Raw genomic sequence first — 21632 nt, 5'->3', positions numbered from 1 at the left:
TTTTCAAGGAAAATTTCCATACAGGTTTCTTATTTTTCATCATAATGATTCCATGACCTAGGTAGTAAGATCTTTTAATTCTGTGTAAGAGAGACTGAAGGCTGAGAAGGTTCTGTGACTTAAGGACCTGTCTAAAGCTATAAATGAACTGTGCTGTGAACTGAGGTCTACAGTCACGCACCCCTGTTTCATCTACTTGACAGGACTCGATGTTTCTGTTCAGATTTTCATTTATTCATTTCTTTATGAAAAGTTTTTCTAGTGCAATTTATAAGATGATTTTTGAAGGTGCACAAACTAATACTCCTGAAAATATTTTCAGGTCTCCCATTACACTAGTATAGAAATATATCATTTAACTATCTTCTCCCCTAAGAAATTAATTTTTTTTATTGTATTAAAAAAGCTAGAGTTACCTGTCCCTAAAGGATATTTTCTTCAAGTACTCGTTGGCATTTTTGAATCCGTGGTTCATTTCACCTTTTATGACCCTAGATATTAAACGATTTGTGGCTGTACATCACAAGATTATCATGTAGTTATTTATTTTTATAGCTCAGGTGAGTCTGGTACTAACTCATTGCAGTGCATGTCCCATTGGCCAAATGAATACAATCTGTAAATATGACATGAATTTTTAATGATAATAAGGCAGTAATTCTGTATTCTTCATAGGTGTAGCAGGGGCTACTTAAGGGAGGTTTAATGTCATTTCAGAAATACTGTGGATGCCCTTACTGAAATCCTTACTGAAATAGTCACATTTATCTGATCTTTTCCTGAAGTTAGGTATAAACAGTCACTTTGGAAGAGGATTTACTCAGCATTAACTTGATATATCATTTTTCCTAGCTATACCTATTATCATTCAGTTAAAATGAGCAGCATAAATTTTCTCCTATTTTTAGACTGATAGGCATTCTGAAGTCTTGATAGAAATACAAATGTACATCATTAAATGCTTTACCTATGACTTTAGGCTCAAGTCTCATTATTTGAAAGTATTTAGAATGAGTAACTAAAAGCCATAGAAAATATTCAAACCTCATCTTGGAGAATAATTACAGTTATTCATCACCAAACTGCTGGCAAGTAATGGCTTTGCCTCATTGGATTTTTATCCCTTTTTATGGTGCTGACCCTTCCTTAGGTATGAGGTCTATAAGCCATTCAGTGGATTTGAAAGGTTGGGAGAACTGGATGCCTGGAATCTCCCAGCCCTGTGATGTCAAGAACCAGTATAATAAAGCATTGGTACAATATGGAGAACTAGCCTAAATATTTGGAATTTGTGCATGCCAGGCTGTATGTGCGTGTGTGTGTGTGTGCTTAGTTGTGTCCAATTCTGCAATCCTCTCTCCATGGAATTCTCCAGGCAAGAATACTGGAGTGGGTTTGCCATTTCCTACCCCAGGGGATCTTCCTGACCCAGGGATCAAAACTGCGGCTCCTGCATCTCCTATATTGGCAGGCAGATTCTTTACCACTGAGCAATCTGGTAAGGCCAAAACAACGCCTATTTGATTATATCTCAGGATTTTATGGGCCAAAACTTGGGCAGAGTTTGGCTGGGCAGTTCTCTGTGTGGCCTCCATGGTGTTCTTCAGTGAGTGGCTCTGCTGGAGGGTCAAAGATGGCTTCATTCAAGTGAGAAGGCCATGGGTTCAGGACCTTTTCACCTGATTTCTTGAACAGGGTAGTTGGAGGTCTTGCATGGTAGTTTGGGGCTACAAAAGTAGGTGACCCAAGAGGCAGGAATAAGAAACTTTCAGTGTCATAGAGCCAAGCCCCCAGATTGGCACAGTATAGCTTCTACCATATTCTATTGGTCTGTGTAGTTACAGAGCATCCCCAGGTTTAAGGGAAGATGGGGGCACTTTCTATGGAAGGACTGTTGTCCAACTTCTGGCCACAGGTTATTTATGCAACAAAGAAGCCTTTTTATCTAGTTGAAAGAGTTTATTAAACACATTATATGATTCATAGAGGCCTTCTTTCTTTGCAGAGATGGGCTAAGATGGATAACCCTTAAGGTTATTAGAAGCCCTATTAGGCTTGCCCTCAAATTTTTTGAAGTCTGAACAAAGAAACACCCTTATTTACCCCATGGCAAGTTTTACAGGCAGTAGCCTGGATATAACCTTTGTCCTGAGGCCATTTCTGGCTTTGTGAAGTCTACTGCTGGGCCAGACTGGTATGAGAAACAGTTTTATTTTCATACCCAGGCAGCCCTCAGTTCAGTTCAGTCGCTTAGTCGTGTCCGACTCTGTGACAAAAACCAGGCAGCCCTGGTTTCATTATATTTCCTGTAAATCCTGCTCACAAACTCAACAATTCCTCCTTTAGTTCTTCTATATTCTCTTATTTTACCCTCAGTAGCTAGAAGCCAGCTGGCTCTTTCTCTGTTCTGCCTGTTAATCTTCTCTGCCAGGCTCACAAATTCATCCAGTTCCTTTTGTGTTTTCTTTATTATCACACCAGACACTAATGCCAACCTTTCTGCCAATACAGTAAAAGTATCCCATGTTCTCCACTCTCCAATATCGTATTTTCATTGTCCTTCAAGGCTTCACCAGTAGTCTTTTCAAGGCTCTTGCAGCTTTTACTAACACCATCTTTCAAAGTCTTTCTTTCCACTAACATTCTCCTTGAAGCACTTCTAGCTTCTTTCTACTGCCTGATTCCAAAGCCATTGAACATGTCACAGGTTTTATACAATAAAGTCACCTTTCAATTATGTTTCAACTTGCAATTATTGTATTAAAAATTCACCCTAAAACAAGTGGTTTGAAACAACAACCATTTTATTATTCTCCATGGTCCGGAATATCCCCTGGAGAAGGAAATGGCTACCCACTCCAATATTCTTGCCTGGAGAATTCGACAGACTGAGAAACCTGGCAGGCTACAGTCCATGAGGTCGCAAAGAGTCTGACACCTGAGTGACGAACGCAGCAACAACATGATTTTCATAGATTAGAAACATAGGCAGGGCTTGGCTAAGAGACTCCTCCGCTCGGTGTGGTGTCATCTAGGGTCATTTGGAGGTGTGTGGCATGCTCTGGAATAGGAGTGAAGAATCTTTTTTGTGAAGGGCCAGATAGTAAACCTTTTAGGCTTTGTGGGACACATTTTATATTACAGTTTCTCAACCCTGCTGCTGAAATGTAAAAGTAGCTACAGATATTATGAAAATAAATGATCGTGGTCGTGTTCTCACATTTAATTTACAAAATCATGCATCTGTGCTGTGGGCCATAGTTTGGCAGCACCAATCCTGAAATATCCAAGAAGGCTTCCTACACGTGCCTTTTATTTTCATGAAGGTGGCTCAAAGGGAGGGCTCAGCAGGACGCCTCCCGTCCTCTAGATAGTTATAAGGCCTTTCTCTGTGGTTTCCCCAGCAAGGTAGTCCAACTTCTCACAAGGAAGCTCAGCACCAAGAGTGAGTATTTCCAGAGACAGGAAGGGGGAGCTGCCAGGCTTGTGAGGTTTAGGTCCAGGAAATGAGCACCACGTATGTCATTACTTCTGCCATTTTCACTGGTCAGTGCAATTGCATAGACCTCCCCTTCCAGGTTGAAGGGAAAGGGCACAACCCTTAAGGACAGTCTTCATGGAAAGAGTGTCAGCCTTGTAGCCAGGTTTTTAAAATTAAATTATAGTTGATGTATAATATTGTGTTCGTTTCAGGTATACAGCAAAGTGATTTGAATATTATATATATATATATATATATATATATATATATATATATATATATAATTTTGAGATTCTTTTCCGGTATAGGTTATTAGAAGATATGGAATATAGTGCTATACAGTACATCCTTGTTGTTTATCTAGTTTATATATGGTAGCGTGTGTCTGTTAATCCCAAACTCCTAATTTATCTTGCTCTTCCCTCTTTCCCATTGGTAACTGCTAGTTTCTTTTCTATATCTGTGAATCTGTTTCTAGTTTATAAATGTGTTCATTTGTGTAATTTTTAGATTTCGCATATAAGAAATAAGATATGATATTTATCTTTCTCTGCCTGGCTTACTTTACTTAGTATGATAATCTCCAGGTCTATCCATATTGCACCAAATGACATTGTTTCATTCTTTTTTATGGCTGAGTAGTATTCCATTATATGTGTGTGTGTGTGTGTGTGTGTATGTATATGTATATATATAATAGTACTATCCTATTATATATATAACATAGTACTATTCCATTATATATATATATAATTCCGTTATATATATAATATATACATATAAAATGTCTGTGTCTTAGCTATTGTAAGTTAGTACTGCTATGAATACTACAGTGCATGTATCTTTTAGAATTTGAGTTTTTGTCTTTTCTGGATTTATTCTCAGAAGCAGGAATGCTGGATCATATAGTAGCTCTATTTTTAGTTTTTTAAGAAACTTCCATACTGGCTCTACCAATTTACATTCTCTTGTGGCTGTCTTTAATCCAACACAGTACATGACCTTAATTCAGTTCACAGATGAATAAGACTTTTTCCTACCCTCAAGGCACTTACATAAGAGTTGGAAACAGATATGTAATTGATTCATTGTCCACTGAATGAATTTCACAATTAATCCATTATCCACTGAATTAATTTCACAACTGCAGTTTGATTTCATAAAGTGAAAAGCAACAGTCTAGACGAGGCAGAAGACAGTCTTGTGGGTCACAGTTGCACAATAACTTACTGTTAAAAGTTATTTTTTTACAGATCTGGGAATTGATTTAATAGGGGAATAAGAAAGAACATTTCACAGCAATTCTTTGCCCAATGGCTTCTCTGACAAAACATTGACCCAGTATCTTTTGATATATGTTATTTGGTCCTCTGCCAATGATCGCTGTTAAAATTGAGCTATTCTAATATGACATTAGTTTGAAGGAGCCATAAATTCTTGCTAGCTTTGGTTGGTTGTGAATATACCATTGTGTCCTTGTGGAAGTCATTACATTTTATGATAAGAAAACTTTATAATTTTTTTCTAAATTGTGAAGAAATTATATACTCATGCTGAGGATTTAAAATGGGAAAAATATGGGGAAAACAAGGGTTTACTGAGTGCTTGAAATGCAACAGCAAACAGAACAACACAACTCTGCCATCACAGAACTTACATTCTGCAAGGACAGAAGAAAACAAGTCAACAGACAAAACAGTTATGAGTTGGGATGGATGCTATGAAAGGAACAAACATGAGCTGAAACTGGGATCAGCTGTTGACAAAGAGTGCCAGGGAGGGCGTTTCTGAGCAGGTGGCAATTGAGAGAGTAAAGGATGAGAAGATATGCCTGTGATTAAACCAGTGGGAAGTACATTCCAAAGAGTGAGTAGAGACTTCAGCATCAGGATGTGGTTTTTGTGTTTGGGGGGTCAAAACTCCAGAGTGAGTGAAGCCTAGAGAGTTAGGCTTGGGAGATGTAAGAGGTGAGATGGAGAGGGAGGTGGACAGGAACCCATCACAGGTCCTAGGGCCACATTAGGGAATGTGGAATTTTTTCCCCCTCAGCCCAATAGGAAACTATTTAGATAATTCTGCAGGAAAAGGCAAGGTCCAGTTTATGTTTTAAGAAGTCCTGTTTGACTGCTTTGTAAAGATTGACCTCGAGAGAAACAAAATTAGACATGAGAACACTGGCCTTACTCCTTTTGAACTATTTTCCCTCTGTTCCTGGTGAATTTAAGGTTCTTGCCTCCTGGTGAAAGAATTCCGAGACAAGCAGGGAGGTTAAGAAAGTAATGCTCATGCTCCACGCATGCTCAGTTGTGTCTGACTCTTTGAGACCTCATGGGCTCTACTCTGCCAGGCTCCTTTTTACTGTCTGAGTACAAATAAAGGGAGAATTTATTTAAGAAAGAATATGCTCTCAGAGAGGGCTTCCCTGGTGGCTCAGACAGTAGAGAATCTGCCTGAAATGCTGGAGGCCCTCCCTGGCACTCAGTCCTTGGGTTGGGAAGATCCCCTGGAGAAGGGAAGGGCTACCCACTCCAGTATTCTGGCCCGAAGAATGCCATGGACTGCACAGTCCATGGTGTCACAAAGAGTCGGACATGACTGAGCGACTTTCACTTTCCCTTTCAAAGAGGAAACCGTATTGGTACTTTAGATCTTGTGGGAACCTCAGGGAACTATGATGGTATTAACTTAGAAGTCACAGTGAAGAGAAGAAGAAGTGTTGGGCATCTCCAGATCTGAATCCTATCTTTTCTAAAAAAGATATTAGAAAAAGTTTAGAAAAGGGGATTCATTTCCATGTTCAAAGATTCTGAAGAGAGAGATTTTCTGGAAATGATAAGAGACTTTCAAAATCCAAATCCTGACTCCACAATTAAAAGTGACCCTAGGGGAGTTGAAAGAGTGAATTTCTGTGGGAATATAACTATCCCTTTTAAATCAATCTTCTGAAAGAAGATGCACATAAAAATAAATCAAAGAAAAGGTACATAACTAATTACAGATTCTGAAAAAAAAGAATAAGCATGTAAATATTATGCCAGAAAATGTAAAGCCTACAATGGTGGGGTGTTTTGAAAAATGTTAAGAAACTTACGAAGTAGTTTTGCAACACTAGTTGGAACAAGAGTTATAAAAAGGATGGTCCATTTTGGGGTAGGTAAATACGAGGCTAGAGAATGACAATGAGAAATCAAGAACCACTTATGCTTCATTTCTTCCATTTTGTCCAAGAGAATGAATTTTACGTTGGACAAAGGAGACTCTTCCTCATATACTTAGGGGATCAGATGGTGAGCATTTGGTGGTTTAAGTCAAACCTCAAACAGAAGAATTGTTAGGTCTTAAGAAGAGTTTGAAAATATGATTTTAGATTCACTGTCAGTTTTTTTTCTAATACATTGTTGTCTAAAAACATACTAGGTTGCCAGAGATAGGCAATCTTGATCCTAATTTCCAAAATTGAGAAAAGATAAATTGAAGCAACTCTAGGTTAGTATACTGTTGATCTTCCCTAATATTAGGAAGCATAAGATGACTACTTTTTAAAAAATGTAATAACTAGGACATCATATGGGTTCACTAGGACTAAGTCATCCAACTTAAACTATTTTCTCTCTTTTGTAAAGCTGCTATTTCCAGAAAGTACACTTATCGTATTTGAAGATGACACAGTCTTTTAGGCGTTGCAGATAAATTTAGTGACATTACTAAAATTGAAAAATATTTCTGTTGGCTTGCATGATGAAAAGAAACAGACAAGATAATATATATGTAAATCAAGCACCCAAGCACCAATGAGGGAATATGTATTTAACAACATTAATGTCAGAGGTTTCAGTTGCTCACAGTTTGTATGGGAACCAACTGTATGTCTATGGCTTCTAAAAATAGGTAACACAATCTTCTATTGCCCTACAGGTTTGCTGAGATTAACAAAGCCTTCCACTGAGCAGTTCTCTTCTGGTGGAGCCAGCTTTTAAGACAAACCCTAATAAACTAGAATTTCCTCACCCAAGGATACCGAAAACCATGTTGTATGATGAACTTTTGAAGTAGTTGGAGATACTAGTCTGGAAATGAAAGCCATGATGATTGTATCAGATTGATTTTTTTTTCACTTAATACTATGTATTTAAGATTCTTCCATGTGTTTTCATGGCTTGATAGCTCATTTCTTTTTAGCACTGAATATGGCATTATATTTTAATCATGGTAAAATATAAAAATATATTGCCTTTGAGAGTGGTAAGCTTTTTCATCACTGAAGGTGATCAGGTGGAGGCAGGATACAAAGAGTTACAAGGACAGAGACAGATTTAGAGACAGATAAAGATTTTTTTGAGATGTATCATTAACTGGAGAGACTGAAGGTAGAACCCTAAGTCAGACACTTACTAACTGTGTCACTTTGTAGAACCCTGACTAGCTGTGTCACTTTGAGCAAATTATGAGTTCTCTGTCCTCAGGTATCTGATTTATAGAATATAAATCATAGTTCTTAACTTGAAGTGATGTTAGAACAACCAAATAATATGAAAAATATGAAATTGCCTGGAACAGTTTCTATGGTTTACCAAGTGCCCATTACATGTTAATTTTTATTGAAAAGTACCTTTCAACCCTTTAGAATTTATGATTCTAGGAAGTACCATCACCTGAAAGTAATTTACTTTGTAATAAATTTATATAAAGTGACTTGTGTGAAGATATATTTATTTTGAGATACTATGCAGGAGTCCTGGGCAACCATGGAAGAAATGACGTTGCAGAAGTCACGTTCCAGGATGAGGACAGAGGAATTCCTCCCGGGCTGGGTTGGTGAGAGTCATGGATGAATCTATATGATGAAGCTGCTTGGTTGGTCAGAGACCTGGTCTGAAGGCTGGTAACACTTACCAGGCCAGGAGATGGAGTGAAACCAAAGATACAGGAAAAGTGGGAGGGAGAACATATTGGAAACAAAGAATTATGCCACTTGAACAAGTCAGACTTCTAACAGAGCAGGGAATTTTGGAGAAGTCAGATAAAGGTGGGGCCATAGGCAGAGATGCTTTTATTTCACCCCTCATGCTGCTGAGCTTCACTTCCTATTTGTCATCTGCCTGCCTGGCCAGTGGGCATCCATTCTTCTCTCACTGCTCTCCTCAAGTTCTCCTCGAAAGCTTTTCCAGCAACTCTTGCTAGAAACGACAGCTTCTTCCTGTGTCCTGTACACATCCCTCCCATATCACATGGACCATTTTATTCACTCACACTGATTCCAACCTATTAAACTTCACGTGCTTTGTAGGGAGAGGCAGTGTCTCCTCTGCCTCCCTGGGAATTAACGGAGTAAATGGATGAAATACAAAGATGAGAAGAAAAGGAGGCTGAAAGATGGGCGAGTCAGTCAGACTCTCTGGAGAAGTCTTTGAGGGGAAAGAATTAGCTGAGCATCATCCTCTTAAAAGGCCTCACTTCTCCCAACATTAAAGATAACTGCCATTTGATCTAGATCTTGAATAAGCAGATAGAAGACATTCATGCTAGCTAAGTCGCTTCAATCATGTCTGACTCTTGATGACCCTATGGACTGTAGCCCACCAGGCTCCTCTGTCCTTGGGATTCTCCAAACAAGAATACTGGAGTGGGTTGCCATGCCCTCCTCCAGGGTAAGATCTTTGCTTTCTATTTAGTGAGATGACTTCGGATCTCAGACCCTCTGAATCTCAACTGAATGTCCAGCCACCAGCAGGACATAGCTTGTCACTTCCCTGCCTTTCTCACTTCCACACGGGAGATTCCTTGGGTCCAGAGATTCCTTGGGTCCATGAAGACACCGTTCATCTCTTTAATTCTCCCACTACATTCCTTCCTAGCTACTGGCTCCCATAACATAGGCACCACATTAGTAATTCTGGAGTGAATGAATTAATGATACAAGTCCCAGATATTCAGCCTTTACCAACACCCACTGCATAATAATAACTGTATTCCAGCTTCAGGAACCCAGACTTACCCTTAGTACAGGCAGATTGATGACTTTGAGGTCTGTACCAATAGGAAGAATGAGTCCATCTGCCTTCTTATTACTTGATCAGCAGTCGAATCAGATCAACAGCCTAATCCCCAGATGTAGTGTAGTCTGTGCCTTTCAGATTAAAGTCTCCAAACCCTCAGTGTGTGGTCCACCCCCAGGTAGGCCCGTGACATCAGTGTAAGAATTCCTGACAAGGGTTAATTGTGCCTCAGGTGAACCTTTGCCTGCTTTACAGAAGTTAAAAAAAAAATGTCGACCCTTAGACAGGGTTAGTTGAAGTCTAGTTTAATTGTTTCTGTGTGGACTCTTAGGAAGAAATATTAGGCCAGGGATTTTAACGCAATTAGAATTTAAATTCTACTTTCTGCAAAGAAATGAGTATTCATTAACACTACTGATCTGTAATGGTTTCAGAAATCCCCAGGCTGCCAAAGCATGTATTTGATTCAAAGCCTGGATTCTTCTCAGTGTGTATTTCTTCATTCCAGTACCCATATATTCATTCATTCAGCCATTATTCAAAAAATTTTAATGTATGAATGGTAAATTATCTGTTTTCTAAGGACATTGAGGCTGTAAGAGATAGCTGCTGTTGCTGTTTAGTCATTAAGTTGTGTCCAACTCTTTGCCACCCCATGGAATGTAGCCCACCAAGTTCCTCTGTCCATGGGATTCTCCAGGAAAGAATACTGGAGTGGTTGCCATGCCCTCCTCCAGGGAGATCCTGAGGACTCAATCCTTCATCTCCTGATAAGAGAATTGTAAATTCCTCTATTTTATTGGACACTTTAGAATGACAAGGAGATCAAACCAGTCAAACCTAAAGGAAATTAACCCTGAATATTCATTGGAAGGACTGATGCTGAAGCTGAAACTCTAGTACTTTGGCCACCTGATGAAAAAAGCCAACTCATTGGAAAAGATCCTGATGCTAGGAAAGATTGAGGGTAGGGAGAGAAGGTGGGTGATGGAGGATGAGATGGTTAATAGCATCACTGACTCAATGGACATGAATTTGAGTGAACTCTGGGAGATAGTGAAGGACAAGGAAGCCGGGTGTGGGGCAGTCGACAGGTTGCAAAGAGTTGGACACGACTTAGTGACTGAACAACAATACTCATATTTTGTTAGTTTTTATATCATAACATCTATTTCAGTTCCTGGCACAGAGTAGGAACTCTGTGAACTCTTATTAATGTGTGGACAAATTTCCTAATCTTGTAGAGAAATTTTTGTCAAACATGAATGAATACTTATCATATGTGGAGAATAACATTATCTTGTGGCTAACATCATTGAAATTGAAACAGTCATAGATGCAAACTTTAGATAAAAAATAGACCAGCTGGTTTAAGATGTCAGAGGTTGTCATGCTGATAGACATTTTCAGCTGCTGGGAGAACCTTCAAAACTAAAGCTGTATTTGAATGGTGTCAGAAAGGAAGTGAATGTGCATGAGGTGTCTGAGAAAAGATTGATCACAGCTCAATCTGAGATGTTTAAGAGGTGAAGTTTTAACTGATTAGATCAGATTGTGTTTTGAAAAGTAAATGGAAAGCATACAGGTCTCTGATTTTTGTTTATTTATTATTAAGAAAAGTGGAAGCAAAACTCTGTTAGATGTGGCATTCTTTTGGAAAAACAACTTTTAAATTATTAAATAATAAAAACATAAAACAGAAACATTGTTATTGCCAAAGCTACTTCTATTTTTAATATAAATCATATGTACTTGAGCTGGAAAGAGAACCGAAGATTACTTAGCCCAAGCTGTTTTTATTCTAGACACATAAAGGAAGGAATGTTTAGAATTTCAAGGACTGTGAAGGGTCTGAGATTTCACCCTACTCGCAGACTAGCCAATTGGTTTGTCACAGGGACATAGATGCTGGCAGGAGATTCCAGACTCCCAAGTCAGAGATGGAAGACAGGTTGTACTGAAGTGATTGTAGCCAGTGTGTTAGCATCTGTGCACTCGAATCCTAAGCCCCTGATCCCACAGGGGAACAGTGCCAAGTCTACCCACACACAGGGGATCGCATTCAAGGACAAGAGCCCAGAGCTTAGGGACTTTGAATCTTTCAAAGTGGTCCCATAGCATGTTTGCCCTTCCCTCTGTAAGGAGACTGATCTTTACTACACGGGGAATAAACATGCTTGCCTTTTTCCGTGGAGGGAAATACTGTCTCCATCTTCCAAGGCTTTTGCTACCCAGATATCTTTGTAAACATAGTCCAGAGAAAGGGTAGTCAGCGTATCGCTGTCAAGATCTGCAGAAATTCAAGAGTTCCACGGAGATTTGTTTCCTAAAAGTAATGTCTCACCTGTAGGCAACCATAAGGCTGTTTTCGAGCCTAGAGTTTTTTTTCACACCACCATAGTATTTCCTGTAAACACCCCAAGTCATAGCACATAGAGCTTTTCATTTTCTAGAAACCTTGTTTCTCCCAATTTAAGAAGCAACCTTTGAAATCTTTGTGACGTAATTTAGAGTCAGTACCGTATGGGTCACTCCTAACTGCACTTTGCTTTACTGCCTCTCTTGCTTCCAAGGTCAGCATTGGTTTCCCAATTTCAGCTTTGATAGGATCTAGTCAGGCACCTCTTGAGTCAATGAAACAGTGGTGAAGAGTGGACAGGATCCAGACATCAAAGAAGCCTGAATAAAGGCAACTCAGCATAAAATATGACTCTCCGACTTTCTCAGTAAGAGGAACTAATGTTTTTGGCCTGTCTAAATGTCTAACTCTTAGAGATGTAGGTGAAAAATCTATGGCTTATTTATAATTCTTAATTTATAATTTTAATTATTCATATATACTGAAAGCCACATATGCAATTATATGGCATATTAGTAATGCTGCTTTTTCTCTCACTTTCTAAAACAATGTCATTCAGATTTTTCATCTGTATTTCAATATTAGAAGCACTTTGAAAGTGAAAAGTGAAAGTATTAGTTTCTCAGTGTCTAACTCTTTATGACCCCATAGATTGTAGCCACCAGGCTCTTCTGTCCATGGAATTCTCCAGGCAAGAATACTGGAGTGGATAGCCATTCCCTTCTCCAGGGGATCTCCCCAACTCAGGGATCAAACCTAGGTCTCTTGCATTGCATGCAGATTCTTTTGCTGTCTGAACCACCAGGGAAGCCCATTTGGGCCACCAGGGAGCCACTTTGGGGTCATCTAATACAGTATTTTATGACTATCATTTCTACATTCATATTTTACATACATTTAAAAAAATCCAATAGATTTGTTTCTGTGTATGATGTTACCTTTATATATTTTATCTCATGCCATAAATATATTAGGAAAGTTCCTTATGCATCTATGTTGTAGCTATGTATGTAGTCGCTAAAATATAGCAATACCATATGACTTTCAAAGTGATATTTTAAAACTTTGCATACAGTAACTGCAAAAGGTGTGAAGACATTAATCTAAGCATTAGTCCTAAATCCAGGTTACATTTCTTGGCTTCCCGTTTCTATCAATTTAGTCAGCCGCGCACCAGAAACATCTCAACCAGAATTGCCTGAAAACATTTCAGGCTAATGCAGTTTCTTCAAAACACATATAGAGTCCCGAACCATCAGAGATTTAATATAGAAACATTTTCTCTTTACTGTGTGATGATTTAAGGGGTGGAGGGTAATTTCACCTTGTTATGCATGTGGTTTTAGCCTAGTTTAGTAGAGTAATTTGAAATTCTGATCTCGTTTTTCTCATCATTCAAATACATAAAATTGTGTATACTGCTTAAGTTTTAGAGTTGGTGTGGGTGTGAAAGAAGTTTTTTTTTAAGTTTTATTTTGATGTGGACCATTTTTAAAGTCTTTATTGAATTCTTTACAATATTACTTCTGTTTTAAGTTTTGGTGTTTGGCTTTGAGGCATTTGGAATCTTAGCTCCCCGACCAGGGATCTAAGCTGTACTCCCTGCCTTGGAAGGCAAGGTCTTAACCAGTGGGCCACCAGGGAAATCCTGGAAAGAATTTATAAAGTACAGTTTCCATGTGCATGAGTGTTTGTTCATGCTGTTCCTTCTCCTTTATTCTCCACTTAGATTTGTTGGCACTGTATCACCCCAGCACCAAAACTTCAAATTTGGAAAGCATCTTTAATATACCCCTTTGTCAAACTAATTACCAAGTCCTGCCAATTTTTTTCTCTTAGGTGGATACTAGTCTTTATGCTTCTCTCTCTTTTTTTTTTTTTATAAATTTATTTATTTTAGTTGGGGGCTAATTACTTTACAATATTGTAATAGTTTTTGCCATACATTGACATGAATCAGCCATGGGTTTACATGTGTTCCCCCTCCTGGACCCCCCACCCACCTCCCTCCCCATCCCATCCCTCTGGGTCATCCCATTGCCCCGGCCCTGAGCCCTTGTCTCATGCATCGAACATGGAATGGTGTTCTGTTTCACATATGATAATATACATGTTTCAATGCTATTCTCCCAGAACGTCCCACCCTCACCTTCTCCCTCATAGTCCAAAAATTGTTCTATGCATCTGTGTCTCTTATTCTGTCCTGCAGTCGGAGAGTCTTTATGCTTCTCTCTTCCCAACTGCTGCTGCCTTCATTCCAACCTTGATCATCTTGTCTTGACAGCCTCCGTGATATCCTTGCAGTTTCTTTTTGCACAGCCATCAGAGCAATCTATCTTTCATGCACATCAAACCATGTCACTCCCAGGATTAAAATCTTTAAATGTCTCCCATTTGCCTGAAGTCATACTTCAAGTGCGTTTTGTGATACTGGGTTTTACAAAGAAGTATTCTCTTAGAAAAGAATTCGATAGTAAAAAGAAAATTAGAAATTCTATAGGGTATATTTAAAATTCTTGTTGCTGAAAAATTCTCATTTGCATATAAAAGGCTCTTAGAAGTCCTGGGATAAAGACATCTTTAAGTCTTTCCCAAATAACAATATATATTTCCAAATTATTTGGTAATAAAATTCTTTTGTTTGGCAAAACATCTGGTAAAGTCCTAAGAAAGGCAAGCCTGCACAATAATGCCCAAACTCCTCAGTATGGTCCAGGGCCCCCTTACTCCCTCTATCTTCACCTCTCTCCTCTCCTGGACGTTGCGTCCAAGTTCCAGTAACTGTCAGCAGAGTTGATAAGAAAAAGAGAGGGATTTGATTTCCTCAGAAATTAAGGGAGAATCTACACTCTTAAAATGCTAGTAAGTTAAATTATTTGTTAGTTCTACTACATATTTAAAATTGTTCTTAGATAATAACATATGACCCAGTCTTTTTCTTTGACACATATAAATGTCATCAGGCTGTTTGTTCTTTGAAGATAGCACAGGTTTCTAATTTTGGCTGATATTTTAAGAGGACACACTAGATTATATTACAGATTCATGAGGATTGTGTTTAGTTGCTAAGTCGTGTCTGACTGTTTGCTACCCTTTGGGCTGTAGCCCACTAGGCTCCTCTGTCCATGGGATCTCCCAGGCAAGCGTACTGGAGTGGGTTTCCATTTCCTTCTCCAGGGAATCTTCCTGACCCAGGATTGAATGTGTGTCTCCTGCATTGCAGGCGGATTCTTTACCTGCTGAGCCACTGGGGAAGCCATGCTATGGGGATAACAGATGGAAAAGCCTATCTAACTTATCAAGCCTAAGTGTTGTCATGTCTCAGGCACACACATGGAGGAAAGGCTGGAATCGTGTCACTGACAGTTTCACCAAGAAGTACAGAAGTTTATAAGATTGAGAGTTAAAGCTCATTAATGTTCTTTGAGTTTTTTTTTTTTTTTTTAATACTCAAAGGACCTGAAGATAGTTTGATAATGAGACTGTTCTTCATTTCCAGATTGAAATTAGACATGAGTAGGAATGCTGAAGTACTGGGCAGGTCAATTGTGCACCATTATTAGAGCCATTTAATGCATTTTAATGGTGGTTGATAAGGTACAAAATGCTACGTAAGCCAAAAGGAGAAGTTTTATTCCATTATATGTAAGCATAGATATGGATGAGCCCACATTTGCATTTTTTATGCATTAGTTCAAAAAATTAAACATATTCTTTGAGATATGAGTGGTAGAATATGTAATTTCTGAGCAATGAGCATTGCTGAAGCTAGCATATCAAGCTCCTTAGACACGGATTGCCCTTTAACAGTGAATTCAAGAAAAGATGTCTTCAGCATTTGTGTTGCTGAAGAATCATGCTCTGAGTTATAAAGTCAATTGCTTGTGTGACTAGCCTATTCCACTTATTTTCTCAAATTTATTAATACATATAAAATAATAGCTCACATGTGATTGTATTATTTACATCAGGCTTACAGAGTTCATTGATTTATATAGGTAAACAAGCAAACAAACAAAAGAGTTCAAAGACATTTTGTAGGGGAGTTTCCATTTTTTTAGCTATGCTTTTAAAGTCTTTTAATAATTCGCACGTACTTTAGATGAGATTCCAAACTTTAAACATTATTTTTCGACTTCCCTGTTGGCTCAGACAGTAAAGAATCTGCCTGCAATGCAGGAGACCTGGGTTTGATCCCTGGGTCAGGAAGATCCCCTGGAAAGGGAATGGCTACCTACTCTAGTATTCTTGCCTGGAGAATTCCATGGACAGACGAGCCTCATGGGCTACAGTCCAGAGGGTTGCAAAAAGCTGGACACGACTGAGCAGCTAACATTTTCACTTTTTCTTAAAAAAAACTAAGTGTTGGGATTGGACAAGATCAGTAAATATTGTTCTTTCTGTCCTTTGTGTTCATCTGGTTTGGAAATCATTGAGACACAGACACAGACAGAGATCATAATAGCACTTTTTGCTTTTTACCTGATGAAGAGCTATTGAACTGCATAGTCTATGTCTGTCAGTAAGTAAAGTGGATGTATTAACCCTTCCTGGTCCCCACGCTAGACTGGGGACCACTGTCCCAGAGGGGAGATTTGGATCTGAAAAGCAGAGACACTTCCCCAGGGTTGCTGCCTCTGTTTGGTCCAGGGGAGGAGGACAGATGGAGACCAAATTCCCCAAGCTCCACCCAGTCAAGAGGCCAGGTGGCTGTCATCCGCTGACTGGTCTCCCCACGACTCTACGCTTTGGAGAGTAAGCAGGCTGAGGCCACAACAAGTCTTCTCTTAGAAAGCAGCAAGCATCCCTCCACTTAGACACTCTTCACTGATGCTCCTGCTATGGGTATCACATGTAGTGTACAGGGGGAGGACACCCCTGCACACTTTTCTCTGAGGGTGCCACTGCCCTGTGTTGTCATTGGAGCAGTGATGGGAAAGCCTCATATGCCTCCATTTTTCCTTGTGTAAAAGCTACATGGAGTTTGGTTTTAGTATTCCTGGTTGACATCCTTATGTCAAGCTCCTCCTGACCTAGGAACATCTCTGTGACAGGTCTGTGAGCCACGCTGTGGCTTCTCAGGGCCATCCACACCCAGAAACTCACCTGGGCACAGTGCTGTTTTGCTGCAGTTTCCCTTGTCCTTGAGCCCTGTCCAGAGACCTGGGTGGGGACACAGCCAGGCAGGAGGGGAGGAGTGGTCTGTCCAGATTACAGGGTCATGAGGTCACTGTTGCACTGAGCAGCCGGGTTCATTGTGCAAATGACTGAGTGTTTGCCTATGGGATTAACATGTGGTTGGACTGGTTACTGCTGGAGGTTCCCAAGCAGCTTGTGCTTAGCCCTTGATGAAAGTGTTAGTCACTCAATTGTGTCCAACTCTGCGACCCCATGAACTGTAGGCTTCTCTATCCATGGGATTCTCCAGGCAAGAATATTGGGGTGAGTAGCCATTTCCTTCTCCAGGGCATCTTCCCAACCCAGGGATCAAATCCAGGCCTCCTGTATTGCAGGCAGATTTTTTACCATCTGAACCCCTGAGGATTTAATCTCAAAGAAAATTGCAATCAGGACATAACCAGGCAGGGTTTGCTAAAAAGAAACCAGCTTTTGACCATTTGGAGTAGGAAAGAACCCTTTTGTGATAGCTGTTGAGAGCATAGGAAGGCAGAAATTGTTCATAAACCTCGTGGTGGTTCTGAACAGCAAGGGTCTTTACTGTTAATGGATTAGAATGCAGCTAGCTCGTGTGTTTAAAACAGTCAAGGCACAGTTCTAAGAGCTTAGCATGAATTAACTCATTTAAGATGAATTAACTCATGTGCAGTCTCAGAATAACCCAATGAGTTTGTACTAACATTATTATAATTTTTATCTTCATATTATTAAAAAATAGAAGAGAGTCATATAAGGCTAAGTAACCTCCTGAATTTCATCAAGTTAGAAAATGCCAGAATCAGGATTGCAACTTTTCTTTAAATTAGCCAGAGCACATAACCCCTACAAGCTGCCACTTCTCATCAGTCTACTATGATTGCTTGAAATCCCTAATAAACTGAGTCCAATGCTAGAAAGTGAGTCTGTGACCTGTGGTTGTTTAGAAAGTTGTAAAGGAAATATAACAAATGCCATTTATTAGAAAGAATTTTTAGTGTTGGTTTGATTTTGACAGCATTTTCAGTAAATGAAATTTTTTATGTGACTTGATCTTACGTTTATGGATCATTTGCTCTGCTTTGCCTTTAATGTTTTTATTTGAAGTGCTACATGATGTATTTAGATGTTTACTGCTTTTTAAGTTGGTCTTTTCTTCCCTCTATTAGCATAGTAAGCGTCCTGAAAGAAGTACTTAGCAATAATAGTAACTCATTAAATATTTGTACAATGATTAAATGAAGTTAAAAAGTTATTTATTTAGTCTAAAGTGCCCCATTTTCTTTCTCACTATACTTTTAAACTGAGAATAGCCCTCACTAACTCAAAATTTTTAGGGAGGGGAGTTGAAACAAATGAATTATTGAAAATTGTTGCAGGTCTGTGATTTCATTAAATGTTGTACCTAATGAATCATATTATTAATACAAATAAGTGCTTAATGATTCATGTTCTGAACATTAGTATGTACTTATTTATTTTTAATTGATGTAATGTGAAGTGAATAGTGAAGAGTTAAGTGTTTAAAAAGATTTTCTGTACCATTCCCAGCAGGTACAGTAATGAGCAAACTTGTGAATATTTCTTTCTACTTCTAGGCTTTGTACATGCGGTTTCCTCTGCCTTTAGTGCTCACTTCCTCCTTTCCACCTTGAAAACTCTTGTTCTTCTTTTGTTCTTAACTTTCCATGTGTCTTTTTCCAGGAGGCGTTACTGGACCCTCCAAGATGAGTCAAATACACATTCTATATTACCTGCTCGTGTGCACGTGTTCAGTCGCATCAGGCGTGTCCGACTCTGTATGACCCCGTGGACTGTAGCCCACCAGGCTCCTCTGTCCATGGGATTCTCCAGGCAAGAATACCGGAGTGGGTTGCCATGCCCTCCTCTCTTCCCGACCCAGAGATCAAACCCGTGTCTCTTATGTCTCCTGCATTTGCAGGCAGGTTCTTTACCATTAGCATCACCAGGTCCCTTTTGTCATGCACCATAACTTGCTCATCTTTTGGTCTGTTTTCCACAGGACCCCATGTAGTTCTTGATGACTGACGTTCTTTCCAGCACCTAGTACAAGATATGCTGCAGCAGAGCATTTCAATAAATACTGAATGAGTGAGTGAGTGAATGAATGAATGAAGGAGCACCAGGGAGGAGGCAAAGGAATACGCTATCAGAGTCACTCTTAAGCATATAATGTAATTTAGAAAACAGAATAAGAGCAGGAGGCGGTTTTTAGAGGGATGGATTCAGAATGTTCGGTATAACTCAAATGTTTATAATGGCTTCCAAAGAGCTGGATGTGTATGTATCAGTGTATCCCAAACAGTTCCCAGAGCTTTTGTGTCAATTCCAGAAGCAAAGATGGAACATAGCACTGGGGAAAACAAGTACAGACAACACTTGATGAGGAAACAGGAGCTGCAGAGAGAGAGCTGTGTGTCAAACTGAGGGACAGTTTCTCTGTTGGGTGGAGAAACCCAGGAGGCATTGGAAGCTGCACGAGAAGCAGACAGGAGAAACTGCAGAACAAAAGCAAAAGCATACAGTTCCAGTAAAAACAGATGGACACCGTTAGAGTAAGATAAAGGAATAGTGTAGGAGGGCAGGAAATCAGAGTATGAATAACAATATACAGGTAGTGTTAATGGTAAAGAACCCACCTGCCAATGCAGGAGACATAAGAGGTACAGGTTCAGTCCCTGGGTTGAGAAGATCCCCTGGAGGAGGAAATGGCAACCCACTCTAGTATTCTTTCCTGGAGGACCCCATGGACAGAGGAGCCTGTCAGGCTACAGTCCATTGGGTTGCAAAGAGGTAGACACTACTGGAGTGACTTAGCATGCACTCAAAGCTCTAAAAGATGTTGTAGTAACTGAGTACTGTTCTGAAGAACTTGTAAAGGCAAAGTGCCCTGGAGCACGTTCTTGGGGATGATGTTCCCATTCATTTCCTGGGGCTGCCTCTGTGCACTCCTAGGGGATCTTCGGACTTTTGATTCTCTTGACAATTCTCTTGACGAGAATTCTCTTGAGAATTCTTGAGACTCAAGAATTCTTTCGATTCTCAATGCATCAGCGTGATGATGGCCAGGGTCTTATCACTGGAGATCACTTTCTTGACTGTGTCTAGCTTTTTCATCTACAGTTCGTCCTGCCTCAGCCCTCACAGTAGGAATGGTGGATGCTACCTAACTGTCAGGGACGATGAACATTCAGTCTGTCTCCTCAACGTACTGGTCTTCAATGTTGTCCTTGGAACTGTTCTTCTCTTTGAAGATTTGTGTGAAGCTGCAATGTTGCTCCATTCAATGAGCATATCACCTGTATGACAGGATATCCCAAAGTGCTACTCAAATGTTAGTGATTATTTGGGTAGATAAAATATATTATTCAAAAATTACAATGCAAAACTATACGTTTCAAGTTCTTTAAACTGTCAGAGAAAGGAGATAACCATTTCTGCCTGGAGTCATGGAACAAAAATGCCAGAGGTTAGAGAAAAATTGTTTTGTGTCTAGCCCATCAGCTAACTTCTAGGCAAGCCAATATTTATAATAAAGTCTATTGGAAAATCTACTACCTCGATGACTAGTGCTACTTGAAAGAAAGACATAGTTTCTTTTTCAGGCAGAAGAAATTAATTGCTAGTCTGAAATTAGAAAGGTGTTTAATTAGTTCTTATCATCTTTCTGTTTTTCAATACTGGTTAGAAATTATGCAACTTACGTAGAATGATGCACTATACCATAATGATGGGGAATGTAATGGAGAATGGTTACTCAGAGGATATTTCTCATTTGATTTTCCTTCTGTAGAGGTTTGTGTGAGTTTGAAATTTTTCATGTATCATTTTCTTTAAAACCTATTGGAGAATAAGGAAAAGCCAATGTTTATTGAGCATGCTAATGAGTGAATGAATAGTTTTCTGTATGTGTTCTGTTGTATTCCTATTAAATGAAAGCACTGAAACAAATTAGGGCGTTACCTAATGTGTATATTACTAGATTCAGGCTTTTTAATGTACAAAAAGTCAATTAGCAAATCAAGACTTAGAGCAATGCCTTAAAGGTAATTATAAAACTTCTGTGAAAGTCTTTTTTTTTTTTTCCAAATCATTTAACTTCTATAACTTGGAGATTTTATAGGAGAGGGTTTACGATGACAGTGTAGGAAGATCTCAAACTCACCTCTTGCCATGGACAGAACAAATCTCTAACTACGTATGGAACGATCCCTTCAGAAAGGGATTTGAAAACTGAATGAGTGGAGCTTCCACAACAAAGTGTGAAAGGATAGCATCAGGAGATATAGGAGAGGCAGAGAGAGTCTCACCAAAGGGAAAAAAAAATCCCAGCCGTGGAAGCCACAAATGGGAGAGATCACAGAGATACAGATATTTTCCCTGAAGAGTGAGAGATTCTGGCTCCTCTGGGCACTACAACCCAGAAATCCTGCACAGGAAAGTCGAGCCCCCTAAATACCTGCCCTTGAAAACCAACAAGGCCCATGTTCAGGAAATCATAGGATTGTAGAAAAACTCCCTCTTTAGGGGCCTACACCCAGACTGCTGCTGCTGCTGCTGCTAAGTCGCTTCAGTTGTGTCCGACTCTGCGACCCCACAGATGGCAGCCCACCAGGCTCCA

At 39.5% G+C, this 21632-nt stretch overlaps 1 protein-coding gene and 1 long non-coding RNA gene across 2 annotated transcripts in view; one reads left to right on the top strand and one right to left on the bottom strand.

Moving 5' to 3' along the window:
- LOC145511310 (uncharacterized) overlaps positions 1–10130 on the bottom strand; it is a 53958-nt gene extending 43828 nt beyond the window's left edge. The window contains exons 1-2 of the long non-coding RNA XR_014057781.1: positions 9477–10130; positions 5661–5717 (exon numbers count right to left, since the gene is read on the bottom strand). This is a non-coding gene — a long non-coding RNA (uncharacterized LOC145511310). The remainder of the gene's footprint in view (positions 1–5660; positions 5718–9476) is intronic.
- Positions 1–21632, top strand: part of NKAIN3 (sodium/potassium transporting ATPase interacting 3) — a 508353-nt gene that overhangs the window by 64928 nt on the left and 421793 nt on the right. The window lies entirely within an intron of this gene.

Source organism: Giraffa tippelskirchi, chromosome 6, assembly GCF_054371585.1.
Source record: "Giraffa tippelskirchi isolate mGirTip1 chromosome 6, T2T-mGirTip1v1.2.pri, whole genome shotgun sequence".
NCBI classification, from domain to species: domain Eukaryota; kingdom Metazoa; phylum Chordata; class Mammalia; order Artiodactyla; family Giraffidae; genus Giraffa; species Giraffa tippelskirchi.
Note: the sequence above shows the minus strand (reverse complement) of the source record. Positions and strands in the feature narration are given on the sequence as shown.